At 42.6% G+C, this 18,305-nt stretch overlaps 1 long non-coding RNA gene across 1 annotated transcript in view; it reads right to left on the reverse strand.

Annotated features, from left to right (window-relative positions):
- LOC148005188 (uncharacterized) overlaps positions 1 to 18,305 on the reverse strand; it is a 32,146-nt gene that overhangs the window by 6,304 nt on the left and 7,537 nt on the right. Inside the window, exon 2 of the long non-coding RNA XR_015622986.1 lies at positions 1,357 to 1,466. This is a non-coding gene — a long non-coding RNA (uncharacterized LOC148005188). The remainder of the gene's footprint in view (positions 1 to 1,356; positions 1,467 to 18,305) is intronic.

An 18,305-nucleotide genomic window follows, 5' to 3' on the forward strand; every position in this document is an offset into this window, starting at 1 on the left:
GCGTGCGTCGGCATTTCAAGACAGATGTTGGTTTTTCTGGGAAGGGAGGAAGTTGAATTTTATGGAGTTTCTCTTGTTCTTTCTCATTTAAGAATCTGATACTAGAACACTGAATTTAGAAAAGTTTTAACAACTTGCCATTAAGATAGAATATTAAAAGCCATAAATCATGTAAAACAATTTCCTAAGGAAACATGAGGTGAATTAGAGAGGTTTGCAGGTGATCCTAAAGCTTAGAACAGTAAGCATTACCCATTTATAGTAACTACTTAATTCTGTAATACATGGAAAAAAAACATATTTAAGCTGAGTTTAAAAAAATTGGAACTTGAGTAGTGTTGTCATGGTGTACTACATGCCTATAATCCCAGAAATGAGGGGACACAAAGATCGAAAACCAACATCATCCTTGAGTACACGGCAAATTTTAGGCTATCCCATGCTACCTGGCTCAAAAGTAAATGTACCTAAGAATAGTAGTACTGCAAAGACCTGTCCTGAGTGCGTGTAAGCGAAGTCAGTACTTGAGAGTATATACACAGGAGGTTTGTTACGTTCAAAACCAGCCTGAGCTATAGACCCTTGTGTCTCCTCCCAGAAAGGACAGGTACTGCTTCACAAAGGCTCGTAGAGTACTACACAAAACTCATTGGTGTCACGTGTTACGTGAATTCCACCAGCTACACATGCCAATTTTGTCTTGAAACATGTAGTGTAAACTAGTAGTTTCCGTTTGTGTACAGTGTGGGTCCGGAGATAGAATGAGTCATCCCTCTTGGCTCTGGTCCCCTTGGAACAGATTCATGTTGGATCTCTGTCACTAAGCAGTGTTTGGCCACCCCGTTCTGAGTACCAAGTGGTTAACATAAATGACAAATGGAGTTGTATTTGCGTGTCATCCTTAGATTAGACTAACCTTTCAGACACTAGATTTGCAGTTGACATTAGTCCCCTCAATTCATAACTTTTAGGTAGGCAGTAGAATTTTGTGTTGAGACTAATTTGTACCCTATACTTAAAGATTTTTTATGAGTAGCCCTTCCTTTCTTGAAATGAGAAAAAAAAGCTTTTATAGTGAAATCCACCTCGGAAAATTAGAGAAAAATAGCAAGATGTTTGTTGTTGTATTAATCATACCTTAGAACTCACACGTAAAGTAGTATTTTGTAGTTTTACATTCCTTTTTAACTCATTCAGTGGAGAATATCAGACTTTCTCCCAGGTTGTATGTTATGTCAATTCTAATATGTACTCAGCATCCAAGACAAACATGTAACAAACATGGAAATAAAGTTTAGTTCTGTTAGTGAAATGTTAAATTTGACTGTGTGTGTCAAATGCCATTTTCAGACCTACCTCTTCTAGGTTATCTATCTCTCCAAAGAGTCGGAGGATGAGGGAGGAAGGCACGGTGAAGATGGCTCCCGTTTTCCGCCTTCAGCAGTTCTGGATGGCAGTCCTGTTTACTGAGAGCGCCGGGATAATAACAGGTTTAGGGTACTTGGGGACATTTAAATGCAGAGAATAAATAGGTATCTGGATACAGAAGGGCCTCCAGGCGTGTGTACTCTGTGTGTGTGTGTGTGTGTGTGTGTGTGTGTGTGTGTGTGTGTGTGTGTGTGTGTGTGTAGGTGTGTAGGTGTGTAGGTGTGTAGGTGTTCACTGGGGACACACAGGAGGAGACATCTCTAGTTGCCAACACCCACCTCCACTGCGGCCAAGTTCAGCCCACCATCTGCTTTGTAGTCTTATTGGAACCCATTCATTTGGTAGTGGTCCACCATTGTTTTCATGCTACCAAAAAGGTGAGACAAGACTGCAGGACATAAACAAGCAAAGGATACTGTTCAGCATCAACTAAAGAGAAAGGAAGTCAATACAGCCATGCCAAAGTGCTACCTTGGGAGATAGGTAAAAAGATAGTAGGTAAAAGGGCTTTGTTGAACAAACCTAGGGACCCAAATCCTCAGCACTCAGAAAACGCTGAGTAAGCTCGCAGGTGCCTGTGACATCACCTGGATAACCAGCCAGTTTGGATAGTCAGAAGCCCCAGGCACAGTTAGAGACTCGGCTTTACATTCTTAAGCTCCTGAAATGGTTGCTTCATGAGCATATTGGTGAAGACTAAGACCCGAATTATGTCGGCAGGTCTTAACTTCTCTCAAGCCACAAGCTTGGGGTTTGATGAAAGCTGTGGACTCTCATAAAAAAATCCTATTTGTGAATAAACACAATTTACAGACTCTGAAATTTCCTGATTTCACTGACAGCACACCTCAGGTCATAGCCATTAAGGGTGGAACTCACGCTCAAGAGTTGAAAACGAAATCCAGAAGCAGAAGTGTGCATTAGAGTCTCAGCACTAGAAAGGCGAAGCAGGAAGGCTACCCAGTGAAACCCTTTCAGAAAGGAAAGAAGTCTGCCCAAAGGTAGGAAGACTCACCTGGCCTGTCTGCAGGTAAGCTGCACCAAGCTTTGCATGATTTTCTGAGTACTCAACTGGAAGAAAATTACCAGGTAAAATCTAAGTATGGGTGAAAGGTTATCCAACAACAAAGGCACTTCTGCCTAGGGATGTTCACCAAAATGGGGACTGTGAACTCAGTCTTGAGGGCCAGGATGGATATGATAGACAGAGATGATACTGCTCTAAAGCAGGCCCCCCGAGAGTCTACCCTACTCTTCAGGATGAAGATGAGCCAGTAGACCCTTCAGCCCCTGAGGCACTCCAAGGAAAGCTGCTTATTCTCAGAGAAGGAAGGATTGAAGGGTGGATGGATGGATGGATGGATGGGTGGGTGGGTGGATGGATGGATGGATGGATGGATGGATGGATGGGCTTAAGCTGCCATTGGAGTCCAAATCACATTCTTACATATTATGAGAACACCAGTCTAGGAACACAGGCTGAACTAGATGGGCAGAATCCCTTATGTGATGGTAGAAATAAAAGCATAACCTCATGAGTTGTAAAAGTAATGTTCTAAAAAATAAAAGGAGCTCACAGAGTAGGCTCAAAACACCATGACCAAAAGAGCAGGAGCCTCGGACACAGTTATGACAGACTGGTATGTTGTTTAAAATTAAAAAAAAAAAAAAAACGAAACATGCCAGGAACGAGATTTTAAGTGATGTAATATTTGAAAAGAGGGTTGACAGAATGAGAATTTTAAAATGCAGATGCTACAGAAGAGACCGATGACTTGGAACGTGGATCTGAAGGGATTGTTCAGCTGAGGAAGAAGTGGAATTTAGAAGTTTTTTAAAAAGCAAACAAACTGAAAAAGACCCAACATTGGTTTTAAGAATGTTCTAGAAGCAGGAAGAAGAGTAAAAGATACACTTTAAAAACTTAAGACTTGGGGCTGGGGATTTAGCTCAGTGGTAGAGCGCTTACCTAGGAAGTGCAAGGCCCTGGGTTCGGTCCCCAGCTCCGAAAAAAAGAACCAAAAAAAAAAAAAAACTTAAGACTTCAGCCAAAAATAGGATGGCACTACACAAACCATACATACATACATACATACATACATACACACACACACATATATACACAAACCATACATACATACACAAACCATACATACATATACACACACATAAAAATGTATATATGTTTTTTTTTTAAACAAATGAGAAAGAAAAGCAAGTGGAACAATTAGCCAAATAAGCAAGATTAATCACGAATTTAATATATGTAATGTGGACCATATTATCCTAAACCCATTACAAATCTTAAAAATCTATTTGCCATTTACGAAAGCCACGTCCCAAACAGAGTTGGAAACATCTTTAAAGGAACCCTCGGCGGCAGTCATAGCTGTACTTTTCCTGTGGTCAAATGGCTCATGTGTCTGGAGGTTGCTGACGTAACTCATCCCTAGAGCAGTGTGCCAGCAAAGTGTGGCACCCGAAAGGAACGGAGCATTCCAACACCAGGCTGTGGCTTATTTACCAAGCCTTGGGGAAAATAAAGCTTAGACAGACAATGCCCTCTCTTCTCAGATGAGCCATGCTCGGAAATGTCAGAGGGTAGTTAATGCAGGAAAAGATGCTTTCTGAGACACAGCGCCTGATCTTCACCGTTCTAGGTTCTCATGCTTCACATGTTCATTTTCTGCACTTGTGTGAGGTCTCAGTATATTAGTCTCTCACTGATAGGTGGAAGGGGATGATCAGATTACCTGTGGGTTTCTCTGAACCACAGACATTTACTCCTGAAGTTCTGATGCATGCCAGAATATGACAGTGGGGAGGACTTGCTGCAACACCTGCTTGAGAACCACTGTTCTGTATGTACCGCTTCCCAGGCACTGATGCAGGACTTCACCCCTGGGACTAATGCTATCTACCCCTATGTTAGCAGTGTTATCTGCTGTGCTTAGGGAACAAGGCTCAGCACAAGATGTCCAAGAACGATCCTCTGAGGCTCATAAAACCTGTCATCACCCTAGCCCGACTGTGAATGGAAAGGCCACTGTGTTTTTTCTACAGGAAGCAAAGAACAGGATTCCTTAACTGAGAAAGACAGCTCTCATGGTTTCCAGACCGCAGAGCTACCGGCAAGTGCAAACACATCCTTTCCTGCATTTTGCACACAATGACTCTAAGGCGGTTGTATCATAATATTTACATGTATTAAAAACAATCTAGATTTTTCTGAGTTACTTTTATTCTCTAAAATATCAAAAAAAAAAAAAAAAAACTATTGCTTTTAGTATCAAGCCAAACAGAACAACTCGATTGCAAGTGGCATGCCAGGGCTTCTTCCGGAATGAGGAATGTCTGATTACTGGTGGTGGGTGAGCAGGGCTTGCTATCGTCTGGGGCTACTTGCCCACCTTGGGAGTGGGGCGGGGACAGGCAATAAACTAAACAACTGAAATTTGTACTTTGTGTGTAGAGACTGCAGGAGAAGGGACAGGGAGGGGAGGAGATAGATACTCCTCATTCCTCTCAAGTGGTTTGGAAATAGAGGACAGAAAAAATTATAAAAAATTTTTGGAAAACTGTATCTGTACACGTAACAGACATTGTGAATAGTTGATGATTTCAGGGCCATTAAGCCAAGAGACAGACTCATTGGCTGGAACTATTTCTTGGGTCAGCCCCTGCCTGGTTCTGCCCACTAGGTTAGAACGTGTGCCCTGCTCCAGCTGCATAGGTAGCAGACAATAGCCTTGTTGGGGCACCAGTGGAAGGGGAAGCCCTTAGTCCTGCCAAGGTTGGACCCCCAATATAGGGGTTTGTGGGGAGGTAATGGTGGTGGATGGGGAGAGGAACACCCTTATAGAAGGGAAAGGATTATGGGGCTGATGGACAGGAAACCAGGAAAGGGAATAACGTTTGAAATGTAAATAAGAAATACCCAATTTAATAAAAATGGGGGGGGGGGAATGTGTGCCCGGGGTGGAAGCTGAGGCTTGGTGTACAGAGCACACAGCTGTCGTACTGGATGGAGGAGGCTCATTGTCCACAACTGCCGCACACCACTGCCTCTCCATCTAGCACTGTCAGGCATGATTCATTCTCTATTTCTGCTTGGTACACCCCAAGTCCTCATTTCATCAAGCCAAAAACTGGGGTTTTTAAAACAACAACAACAACAACAATAAATAACTGGTCAGCCTTTCATCTGCATATTGACGGAGATGCCAGACTGACATTTCCTCCTATTGTCCTAGAAAAGGCTTTGTCAGGAAGGGCTGTTTGACTCCTAGCCTGCCTCTTGTAGTCTCGTGATCAAAACAGAACATTCCTCCTCACTGTCTTTCCACATATAGCACCTCAGTCCAGATATGATTCCTCCAGAAGGTCCCTTTCAGGAAACATGTTTGTGAACCTACAGACACATGTCACTTTGGTTCTGCCGTAATATGAGATTCCTGGCCACTGCATGCCGTGTCTGCATATTATCACACAGTCGTAAATGTATAGGTGGGTCCGTGTTTATTACTCTTCTGCTAAGTCATACACAGCTTTCAGGGAGCAGGCAACTGCCTTTCCTGATTTTTAGGCTCCATGTTTCCTTTCCTGGAGCCTCAGCTGACTCACTCCCTTGAGACAGACTAGCCAAAGCATTTCCAGTTATTTTTAGTTTCTTTGGCTGCTGACTTGGACAGTTTGGAAGGAGGCAATATGATGGTTTGATTGGTCTCTCTAAGGCCACATCTCAGGCAGTTGATGGCCACAGCATTGAGCAAGGACAGAAAATTGAACCATAGGATGGCCTTGCCAAATGGGCAAAGAGGGCAAAATGGACCAGACTGTCCCTGGTTCATCTGAGCTTGTGGGGAAAGGGCATCTTAACCCGTCTGCCTGGACTCAGAGCAAAGCCATCTGCATAAGAAGAACCAGCCAGTAGCTTCCTCACAAGCTTCCCTCCCTCAGGGACATTCTGGTGTCTGAGAACTGCAGGGAAATTCAGAGGACTCACTCAGGTCCTGAGCTTGGAGAAGCTGCCATATTCACTTCCTGGCAATGCTGACAGCCTCACACAAGCTCCATTGGACTGTGCCCTCTGAGGTCACACGTGAAGTCATGTGACTACTGCTGGGCTATCCAGTCAGCATCACATCTGATCTGGCTTTACTTAAAGATTGCAGAACAGAGATAGACAAAACTGTTGGGGTCCAAAAATTGCCTCACAGACCATGTGAACTCTGATCTCAGTCAGATAGGGATAGTTTATCGAGCTAATGCCACAGGACTGGTCAACCAGGGCCATGGTACAGATCCCGGAACTGAACCAAGACCCAGAGTTAAGACTCGGGGTTTTTAAGCCCAAAGTCCACAAACATCTGTGTCAAGTTATTTCACCAATCAGGATTTAGGGATAGGGGGATTTCCCTGGGAACATGTCTTTGTTGTACATTTTTCCTGCCCCCCATTGGTTGGGTATTCAACTGTGGCAGGGAACTTGCCTTGTCTAATATCCACATCTTCTCTGGTCTACCAGGATTTGACTTGTCTAACATTCATGTCTTAACTTGCCAACCAGAATGTCAGTTACCCACATACATATATCTTTCTGCCAAGTAGTGTGTCCATTTCTAGAGAGGTCTCAGGAACTTAAACTTTACTAGACCACTACTCAAAATGGAAGTCTTATTCCAAATAGTTTCTTATATTGATGCAGGTGTTTCTCTTATGCTGGGGTCCATCCTAGGGGCAGCTTACAGAGGCAAATACCATAAAAGCTTATGCATAGGTGCAGGAAGTGCTGTGGGTCGGGTCCAAGCTATTGTGGGTAACTATACAAAGCAGTTCTACTCACTTCTATCGTGATTGGTTCCCAAGGGCACAGGCTATAACAGAATATGAAATCAACCTTGGCATTAGAAAGTTTCTTAGAACAGCAGAAACATGAGGAAGTTTCCTTATAATGGCAGGCTAGCCAGGTAACTTAACCTAGGCCTCAACAGTTTACCTAGGCATTAATATTTTACCTAGGTTCCAACAGAAATATGTCTGGAGAGAACTGGAGAGGTTATGCTTGAGAGTTTCCGTCTAAGAGAGAGGTTTGCACTGCTGAGTTCTTCAGAGAAAAGCTCATTTGCTCAAAGGCATGCTAGCCAGGAAGAGTGGATGACTTATTTGAACCAGTACTTTTGTCCCTGTGTAAGAAAACTGAAGGAATTAGAGCACTGTGAAGTCATTTTCTGGGCGTCTCCTGCACAGACTTTTTTTGTTCTGTTGTGCTAGGTTTTATTCCCTTGGCTTTTCACAGATTGAAAACCTAAGTCACTCATCCGTCTGGTAGCATATTTCCTCAGGCAAGTTGGTGAGAACTAAAGTTTTTCATTTTTTGTTTTGTTTTTGCTTGTGTTTTCCTGAGACAGGGTTTCTCTGTGCAGCCCTTACTGTCTCGGAACTCACTCTGTAGACTCGGCTGGCCTCAGAATCAGAGATCCACCTGTCTCTGCTTCTCAAGTCCTGGAATTAAAGTCATGTGCCACCATGCCTGGCAAGGTTTTTATTTTTAAGTATTAGCTGATTCTTGTGGTAAGATATTCTATTCTAAATGAAACCTTAATTTCATTGTTTGTCACACTGTGGTGGTTTGCATATGCTTTGCCCATGGGGCGTGGCACTATTAGGAGGTGTGGCCTTATTGGAGGAGGTGTAGCCTTGTTAGAGGAAATGTGTCACTGTGGGGGTTGGCTTTGAGGTCTCACATATATGCTCAAGTCTAGCCAGAGTCAGTCCTCTCTTAACAGCCTTCAGATCAATATGTAGAACTCTCAGCTCCTCCTGCACCACATCTGCCTGGATGCTGCCATGCTTCCGCCTTGATTATAATGGTCTGAACCTCTGAACCTGTAAAGCCAGCCCCAATTAAATGTTTTCCCTTATAAGAGTTGCCTTGGTCATGGTGTCTGTTCTCAGCAATGGAGACCCTAACTAAGACACACACCAAAGACTATAATTTTAATATCAAATATCTAATTTGTACATGCATTTCCCTTATTTTCTGAAGAGCTTGGAATGAAATGCCCTCCATATATACATATATGGCATTTAAATAGTTGGTCCCCAGTTGGTGGCTGTTTGGGGATGATTTAGGAAGTGTGACCTTGTTGAAGGAAGTATGTCACAGGGTAGGTTTTGAAGTTCCAAAAGACTTGTGCCTTTAAAAGTTTGCTCTCTCTGCTTTAAAAAGTTAGCGTCCTGCTTGTGGACTGGGGTGTGAGCTCTCAGCTATTCCTACTGCTATGCCTTTGCTCTGCCTCTGGAACTGTGAGCCCCAATTAATTGTTGTCTTTTATGAGTTGCCTTGTCCGTGGTGTTTTTGAACAGCAACAGAAAAGTAACTAATACATTTTCTTTCTTTTTTCTTTTTCTGGGGGTGAGAGGGTGGGAAAATCTCCTTAGAACCAGTGTTCAAATGGGATTATAAGTTGCAGTGGCTCTGCATGTCTCTTAAGTCTGACCTACCGCATGGGTTCCCTGTACCCATCTCCTTTCCTCCTCTGCCACTGCACTCATGGTGGTGAAAGAGCTGCCCCTTCTCTTGGGAACACTCTCACAGTCTCAAGCATGTTGATTGCCTCCTGTGGTTGTTAAATGACCCATGCCTTATATGCTCTCTGTAAATGATGGTAACTCTAGAAACTTGATTAAAAATACGTCTTTACATACTCCTTCAATGCCTGTGTATCGCACACCTCCCACTGCCCTCTGGCATTCCCTCAACCCCTGCTAGGTAGGGACACTGGGCTCATGTGGTCAACTCCACCCAGCCCCAAGACCTGTCTGAAGACTAGCTATCTCACAACTTCCATCAGCCCCCCTCTTCGGTTCCACTTTATCAGGCAGAGATCCAGATGCTACAAACCCTATCCATCCCCCTCTAAGGCTGAGATCCGAGACTCCCACTGACCACGCCTCAAGCTCTTGCTGCCTGGGAGATCCTAAGTACCTCTCTAGATCCCTGAGGCTGTGAGAATCTTCTAACTTTACAGAAAGTCTGCTGCTATCTTGGAACATCCCCAAGTTCCTTTATGAAAGAGCCAATATTACCCTGATATCAAAACCAGACAGAGACCAAAGGGGGAAAAAAGGAAGAAAATTATAGGCCAGTATCTCTGATGAACATAGACACAGATACTGTCAAATAATACTTGCAAATTGAATCCCAAAACACAACAAAAAGCTTATTCTCCATGATCAAGTCAGCTTCAGCCAGAGATGCACTGACGTCTCAGTGTTCATACATCAATAAATATAATCCACCATGAGAACAAAGTCTAGGGATGCAGGAGACATGCCTCAACATAACAAAGACAATCTACCACAAGTTCACGGTCAGCATCATGCTGGCCTAGAAAAACAGAGCATTTCTGCCAGAATGAGGAACAAGACATGGATACTCATCCTCCTCTCCTCTACAATATACCCTTGAAGTTTTAGCTAGAGCAGTAAAGTCAAGTGAAGGAGATAAACAGGAAAAGAAGTCAAGTCATCATTATATAAAGACAAGATTCTATATATAAAAGAGTTTTAATATACCAAGACTTTATACTAGTGTCTATAATATTTGATTTTTAATTAATCTTGCTGATATCAAGCTCATTGATTTTATTTAACAATCTCTCATATTGTTTTGAAGAAGATATTTGACACCATGTAATTACTGTATCACAGGAGGCCAAGATGTCTGCAGAAGTACCCATCATTCCTCTGCTTCTTTACACAGAGAACCAAGAACTAGGATATTGCTATAGTCAGCCCACTGGCCACAGGAGAGCCTTTAACTTCTACAGTACAGAAACAGAAACGTTTTAAAAATCCAGAGACCTACCACAGCTCCCTGCTCCCAAACCCAGTGGGAGAGAGAGCTCACCACCCAGACAGGTGGGCACTCCTGAGACTAGAGGGTGGAGAGACCACGAATACTGCCCACCGCTGCCCACATCCCTGGCCCAAGAGGAAACTGTATAGGGCCTCAGGGAACAGAAAGATAGGGGCACTCAAGCAGCAGGTCCCCTGCAGTCCAGATACCGCCCGGATCTGAAGGGACCCTGTCAACAGGTCCCTGCACCCAAATCCCATGGGAGGGAGAGCTAAACCTTCAGAAAGGCAGACACACCTGGGAAGCCAGAAGAGACTACACTCTGCCCACATTTCGGACTCCAGAGGAAAAGACCTAAGGCCATATGGGACCCCTGTGCACAGGGGACCGGGAAAAGGTGGGGCAGGCCATTCTGGTTGCTGCCCTCATGGAGAGCTCAAACGCAGCCCCCTAGGAGCAACTTCAAGCCTGGAACCACAGCTAAGACCAACTTTTCTGCTCCAAGTGACCTGCCTAGTGGACTCAGAACACACGCCCACAGGAACAGCTGAAGACCAGTAGACAGGAAAGACTACACGTCTGAAAGCAGAACACTGTGTTCCCATAACTGGCTGAAAGAAAAGAGGAAAACAGGTCTACAGCACTCCTGACACACAGGCCTATAGGACGGTCTAGCCACTGTCAGAAATAGCAGAACAAGGTAAAACCACAGACAAACCTGATGACGACAGGCAAGCACAGGAACCCAAGCAACAGAAACCAAGACTACATGGCATCATTGGAGCCCAATTCTCCCATCAAAGCAAACACTGAATATCCAAACATACCAGAAAAGCAAGATATTGATTTTAAATCACATTTGATCATGATGATGGAGGACTTCAAGAAAGACATAAAGAACTCCCTTAGAGAAATGCATGAAAACATAAATAAACAAGTAGAAGCCTATAGCGAGGAATCACAAAAATCCCTGAAAGAATTACAGGAAAACACAATCAAACATGTGAAGGAATTGAAAATGGAAATAGAAGCAATAAAGAAAGCACAAAGGGAGACAACACTGCATATAGAAAACCAAAGGAAGAGGAAAGGAGCTGTAGATACAAGCATCACCAACAGACTATAAGAGATAGAAGAGAGAATCTCAGGAGCAGAAGATTCCATAGAGATCATTGATACAACTGTCAAAGATAATATAAAACAGAAAAACTTACTACCCCAAAACATAAAGGAAATACAGGACACAATGAGAAGATCAAAACTAAGGAAAATAGGCATAGAACAGCGTGAAGGACCAGTAAAAGGACCAGTAAATATCTTCAACAAAATCAAAGAAGAAAACTTCCCTAACCTAAAGAAAGAGATGCCCATAAACATACAAGAAGCCTAAAGAACTCCAAATAGATTGGACTAGAAAAGAAACTCCTCCCATCACATAATAGTCAAAACACCAAATGCACAAAATAAAGAAAGAATATTAAAAGCAGTAAGGGAAAAAGGTCAAGTAACATATAAAGGCAGACCTATCAGAATTACACCAGACTTCTGACCAGAGACTATGAAAGCCAGAAGATCCTGGACTGATGTCATACAGACCCTAAGAGAACACAAATGCCAGCCCAGGTTACTGTATCCTGCAAAACTCTCAATTAACATAGATGGAGAAACCAAGATATTCCATGACAAAACCAAATTTACACAATATCTTTCTACAAATCCAGCACTACAAAGGATAATAAATGGTAAAGCCCAACATAAGGAGGCAAGCTACACCCTAGAAAAAGCAAGAAACTAATTGTCTTGGCAACAAAACAAAGAGAAGAAAAGCATGCAAACATAATCTCACATCCAAATACGAATATAACAGGAAGCAACAATCACTATTCCTTAATATCTCGCAACATCAATGGCCTCAACTCCCCAATAAAAAGACACAGATTAACAAACTGGATATGCAATGAGGACCCTGCATTCTGCTGCCTACAGGAAACACACCTCAGAGACAAAGACACTACCTCAGAGTGAAAGGCTGGAAATCAACTTTCCAAGCAAATGGTCGGAAGAAGCAAGCTGGAGTAGCCATTCTAATATCAAATAAAATCAATTTTCAACTAAAAGTCATCAAAAAAGATAAGGAAGGACACTTCATATTCATCAAGGGAAAAATCCACTAAGATGAACTCTCAATCCTAAAGATCTATGCCCCAAATACAAAGGCACCTACATACGTAAAAGAAACCTTACTAAAGCTCAAAACACACATTGCACCTCACACAATAATAGTAGGAGATTTCAACACCCCACTCTCATCAATGGACAGATCATGGAAACAGAAATTAAACAGAGACATAGACAGACTGAGAAGTCATAAACAAAATGGACTTAACAGATATCTATAGAACAGTCTATCCCAAAACAAAAGAATATACCTTCTTCTCACCACCTCATGGTACTTTCTCCAAAATTGACCATATAATTGGTCATAAAACAGACCTCAATAGATACAGAAAGATAGAAATAATCCCATGCATTCTATCAGACCACTACGGCCTATAGCTGGTCTTCAATAACAATAAGTGAAGAACGCCCACATATACATGGAAATTGAACAATGCTCTACTCAATGATAACCTGGTCAAGGAAGAAATAAAGAAATGAAAGACTTCTTAGAATGTAATGAAAATGAAGGCACAACATACCCAAACTTATAGGACACAATGAAAGCTGTGCTAAGAGGAAAACTCATAGCCCTGAGTGCCTACAGAAAGAAACAGGAGAGAGCATATATCAGCAGCTTGACTGCACACCTAAAAGCTCTAGAATAAAAAGAAGCAAATACACCCAGGAGGAGTAGAAGTCAGGAAATAGTCAAACTCAGCTGAAATCAACCAAGTAGAAACAAAAAGGGCTATACAAAGAATCAACAGAACCAAAAGCTGGTTCTTTGAGAAAATCAACAAGATAGATAAACCCTTAGCCAGACTAATGAGAGGACATAGGGAGTGTGTCCAAATTAACAAAATCAGAAATGAAAAGGGAGACATAACTACAGAATCAGAGGAAATTCAAAAAACATCAGATCCTACTAAAAAAGCCTATATTCAACAAAACTTGAAAATCTGAAGGAAATGGACAATTTCCTAGACAGATACCAGTTACCGAAGTTAAATCAGAAACAGATAAACCATTTAAACAACCCCATAACTCCTAACAAAATAGAAGCAGTCATTAAAGATCTCCCAACCAAAAACAGCCCAGGTCCAGATGGGTTCAGTGCAGGATTCTATCAGACCTTCATAGAAGACCTCATACCAATACTATCCAAACTATTCCACAAAATTGAAACAGACTGAGCACTACCAAATTCCTTCTATGAAGCCACAATTACACTTATACCTAAACCACACAAAGACCCAACAAAGAAAGAGGACTTCAGACCAATTTCCCTTATGAATATCGACGGAAAAATACTCAATAAAATTCTTGCAAGGCGAATCCAAGAGCACATCAACAATCATCAATCATGATCAAGTAGGCTTCATCCCAGGCATGCAGGAATGGTTTAATATATGGAAAACTATCAATGTAATCTACTATATAAACAACCTGAAAGATAAAAACCACATGATCATTTCATTAGGTGCTGAGAAAGCATTTGACAAAATTCAACACCCCTTCATGATAAAAGTCCTGGAAAGAATAGGAATTCAAGGCCCATACCTAAACATAGTAAAAGCCATATACAGCAAACCAGTTGCTAATATTAAACTAAATGGAGAGAAACTTGAAGCAATCCCACTAAAATCAGGGACTAGACAAGGCTGCCCACTCTCTCCCTACTTATTCAATATAGTTCTTGAAGTTCTAGCCAGAGCAATCAGACAACAAAAGGTGAACAAGGGGATACAGATTAGAAAAGAAGAAGTCAAAATATCACTATTTGCAGATGATATGATAGTATATTTAAGTGATCCCAAAAGTTCCACCAGAGAACTACTAAAGCTGATAAACATCTTCAGCAAAGTGGCTGGGTATAAAATTAACTAAAATAAATCAGTAGCCTTCCTCTACACAAAAGAGAAACAAGCCGAGAAAGAAATTAGGGAAATGACACCCTTCATAATAGTCCCAAATAATATGAAATACCTCGGTGTGACTTTAACCAAGCAAGTGAAAGATCTGTATGATAAGAACTTCAAGCCTCTGAAGAAAGAAACTGTAGAAGATCGATCTCAGAAGATGGAAAGATCTCCCATGCTCATGGATTGGCAGGATTAATATAGTAAAAATGGGCATTTTACCAAAAGCAATCTACAGATTCAGTGCAATCCCCATCAAAATACCAATCCAATTCTTCAGAGAGTTAGGACAATTTGCAAATTCATCTGGAATAACAAAAAACCCAGGATAGCTAAAACTATCCTCAACAATAAAAGAACTTCTGGGGGAATCACTATCCCTGAACTCAAGCAGTATTACAGAGCAATAGTGATAAAAAAAAAAAAACTGCATGGTATTGGTACAGAGACAGACCGATAGACCAGTGGAATAGAATTGAAGACCCAGAAATGAACCCACACACCTATGGTCACTTGATTTTTGACAAAGGAGCCAAAATCATCCAATGGAAAAAAGATAGCATTTTCAGCAAATGGTGCTGGTTCAACTGGAGGTCAGCATGTAGAAGAATGCAGATCGATCCATGCCTATCACCCTGTACAAAGCTTAAGTCCAAGTGGATCAAGGACCTCCACATCAAACCAGATACACTCAAACTAATAGAAGAAAACGTTGGGAAGAATCTCGAACACATGGGCACTGGAGGAAAGTTCCTGAACAAAACACCTATGGCTTATGCTCTAAGATCAAGAATTGACAAATGGGATCGCATAAAACTGCAAAGCTTCTGTAAGGCAAAGGACACTGTTGCTAGGACAAAACAGCAACGAACAGATTGGGAAAAGATCTTTACCAATCCTACAACTGATAGGCTTATATCCAAAATATACAAAGAACTCATGAAGTTAGACTGCAGGGAGACAAATAACCCTATTAAAAAATGGGGTTCTGGTGTTGGGGATTTAGCTCAGTGGTAGAGCACTTGCCTAGCAAGCACAAGGCCCTGGGTTCAATCCTCAGCTCCGGAAAAAAAATGGGGTTCAGAGCTAAAAAAGAATTCACAGCTGAGGAATGCCGAATGGCTGAGAAACACCTAAAGAAATGTTCAACATCTTTTGTCATAAGAGAAATGCAAATCAAAACAACCCTCAGATTTCACCTCACACCAGTGAGAATGGCTAAGATCAAAAACTCAGGTGACAGCAGATGCTGGCAAGGATGTGGAGAAAGAGGGACACTCCTCCATTTTTGGTGGGATTGCAGACTGGTACAACCATTCTGGAAATCAGTCTGGAGGTTCCTCAGAAAATTGGACATTGAACTACCTGAGGACCCAGCTATAACTCTCTTGGGCATATACCCAAAAGAAGCCCCAACATATAACAAAGACACATGCTCCACTATGTTCATCGCAGCCTTATTTATAATAGCCAGAAGCTGGAAAGAACCCAGATGCCCTTCAACAGATGAATGGATACAGAAAATGTGGTACATCTACACAATGGAATATTACTCAGCTATCAAAAACAATGACTTTATGAAATTCATAGACAAATGGTTGGAACTGGAAAAATATCATCCTGAGTGAGGTAACCCAATCACAGAAAAACACACATGGTATGCACTCGTTGATAAGTGGATATTACCCCAAATGCTCGAATTACCCTAGATGCACAGAACACATGAAACTCAAGAAGGATGACCAAAATGCGAATGTTTCACTCCTTCTTTAAAAGGGGAACAAGAATACACTTGGGAGGGAATAGGGAGGCAAAGTTTAGAACAGAGGCAGAAGGAACGACCATTCAGAGCCTGCCCCACATGTGGCCCATACATATACAGCCATCCAATTAGACAAGATGAATGAAGCAAAGAAGTGCAGGCCAACAGGAACCGGATGTAGATCTCTCCTGAGAGACACACCCAGAATACAGCAAATTCATAGGCGAATGCCATCATTAAACCACTGAACTGAGAATGGGACCCTCGTTGAAGGAATCAGAGAAAGGATTTAAAGAGCTTGAAGGGGCTTGAGACCCCATATGTACAACAATGCCAACCAACCAGAGCTTCCAGGGACTAAGCCATTACCCAAAGACTATACATGGACTGACCCTGGACTCTGACCTCATAGGTAGCAATGAATAGCCTAGTAAGGGCACCAGTGGAAGGGGAAGCCCTTGGTCCTGCTAAGACTGAACACCTAGTGAACGTGATTGTTGGGGAGAGGGTGGTAATGGGAGGATGATGGGGAGGGGAAGCCCATATAGAAGGGGAGTGGGAGGGGCTAGGGGGATGTTGGCCTGGAAACCGGGAAAGGGAATAACAATGGAAATGTAAATAAGAAATACCCAAGTTAATAAAGTTGGAGAAAAAAAAAATCCAGAGACCTGAGGCATCAGCACAGCAGAAGAAACAAGATTCTACCTGCTGCCACCATAACTCTACCCTGAGGGTAAGGAGATATGGAGAGAAGAGCACTGGAAACTGTACTGGCACCCCTAGCTATGGAGAAGTTCATGGCCTTTTCATATGTCTACAGTCTAAATTCCCAAAACGCCAGAACTGACCAGTAGTCTGGCTTTGGAGAAATTCACTTATCCTAGCAACCCTCTCAGTGCTGTACCCAGGAGTCCTCTTAAAGAGCCATCCTGAGAATTCAGACCACATAGTGTCACTTCTGAGTCCCCACAGACTACACTGGACAAGTTTGGCTGGATGGAGTGACTGACACAAAGCCACTGAGAGGACTGCATGGGACAGAGCAGGAGAACCAGGGACAAGGGAGCCCTCCCTGACCTGCTGGAGTGGTTAAACCATGCATGGCTTTTCGTGGGTAGTGGGCATATTTTCTACCACCTCTCTTCCAGTGCCACTCACAGGCAATGCCCACTGTCAAAGCAAAGAATAAAGTGAGCAATGTCACTGTGACCCTTGTTATTGACCTCTGAGCAGCCAAGCTTCCAGCTCCAGAGAGAATTCCGGTTCAGGGATGGCTATGTTCTGTTCTCCCTTGCTACTGAAGATTCCTCAGTTTTACACAGCTTAGCTGTGACCCGTTCCATCCTTAATGAACTATGAACTGTAGACAATGAGGAAAAGCCCACCCAGGTACATGTTCTAAGAACACTGTAGAAGACTTAACAAGAGTTTCCCCCATAGGCTAAGATACTTGGATTTGTATACCCCAATTGAGGTACTGTTTGGGAAGCCTTGGAAGGTGTGGATGTATGTCTCTGGAGGCAGGCTTTGTGAGTTTAAAGATTCTGTCATATCTCTCTCTCTTTCTCTCTCTCTCTGTGTGTGTGTGTGTGTGTGTGTGTGTGTGTGTGTCTCTGTCTTTCTCTCTCTGTGTCTCTGTCTTTCTCTCTCTGTCTTTCTCTGTCTCTCTGTCTCTCTCTGTGTGTCTCTCTCTGTGTCTCTCTCTGTCTCTCTCTGCATATCTCTCTGTCTCTCTCTGTCTCTCTCTGTCTCTCTGTCTCTCTGTCTCTCTGTCTGTCTCTCTGTCTGTCTGTCTGTCTCTCTCTCTCTCTCTCTCTCTCTCTCTCTCTCTCTCTCTCTCAGTCTCTGTCTCTCTCTGTCTCCTCTCTCTGAAACACCTGAACTTACATCTGTGCCTGATCAGAAGACAGGTGTTTCTAGCTCCTTACTACTGCTGGAACCACTACTAATGCCCACAGAAGTCTAAATTCCCTGACAGGGGTTACAGCATACATTGTAGGAGTAACTGCACAGCGTACACCCTACATGCTCAACTATACACTATACCTGCCTGAACTGCTAATACTCCTACTCATGCCTGAGTCACAGGGACAGAGGTCTCTCCAACTTCAATATGGTAAATGCTTTGCCCAAACTCACAAATCATGTTGAGGCCATGGGGAGATTATGTGAT

The sequence above is a fragment of the Rattus norvegicus genome, chromosome 6 (assembly GCF_021556685.1).
Source record: "Rattus norvegicus strain SHRSP/BbbUtx chromosome 6, alternate assembly SHRSP_T2T, whole genome shotgun sequence".
Lineage (NCBI taxonomy): Eukaryota > Metazoa > Chordata > Mammalia > Rodentia > Muridae > Rattus > Rattus norvegicus.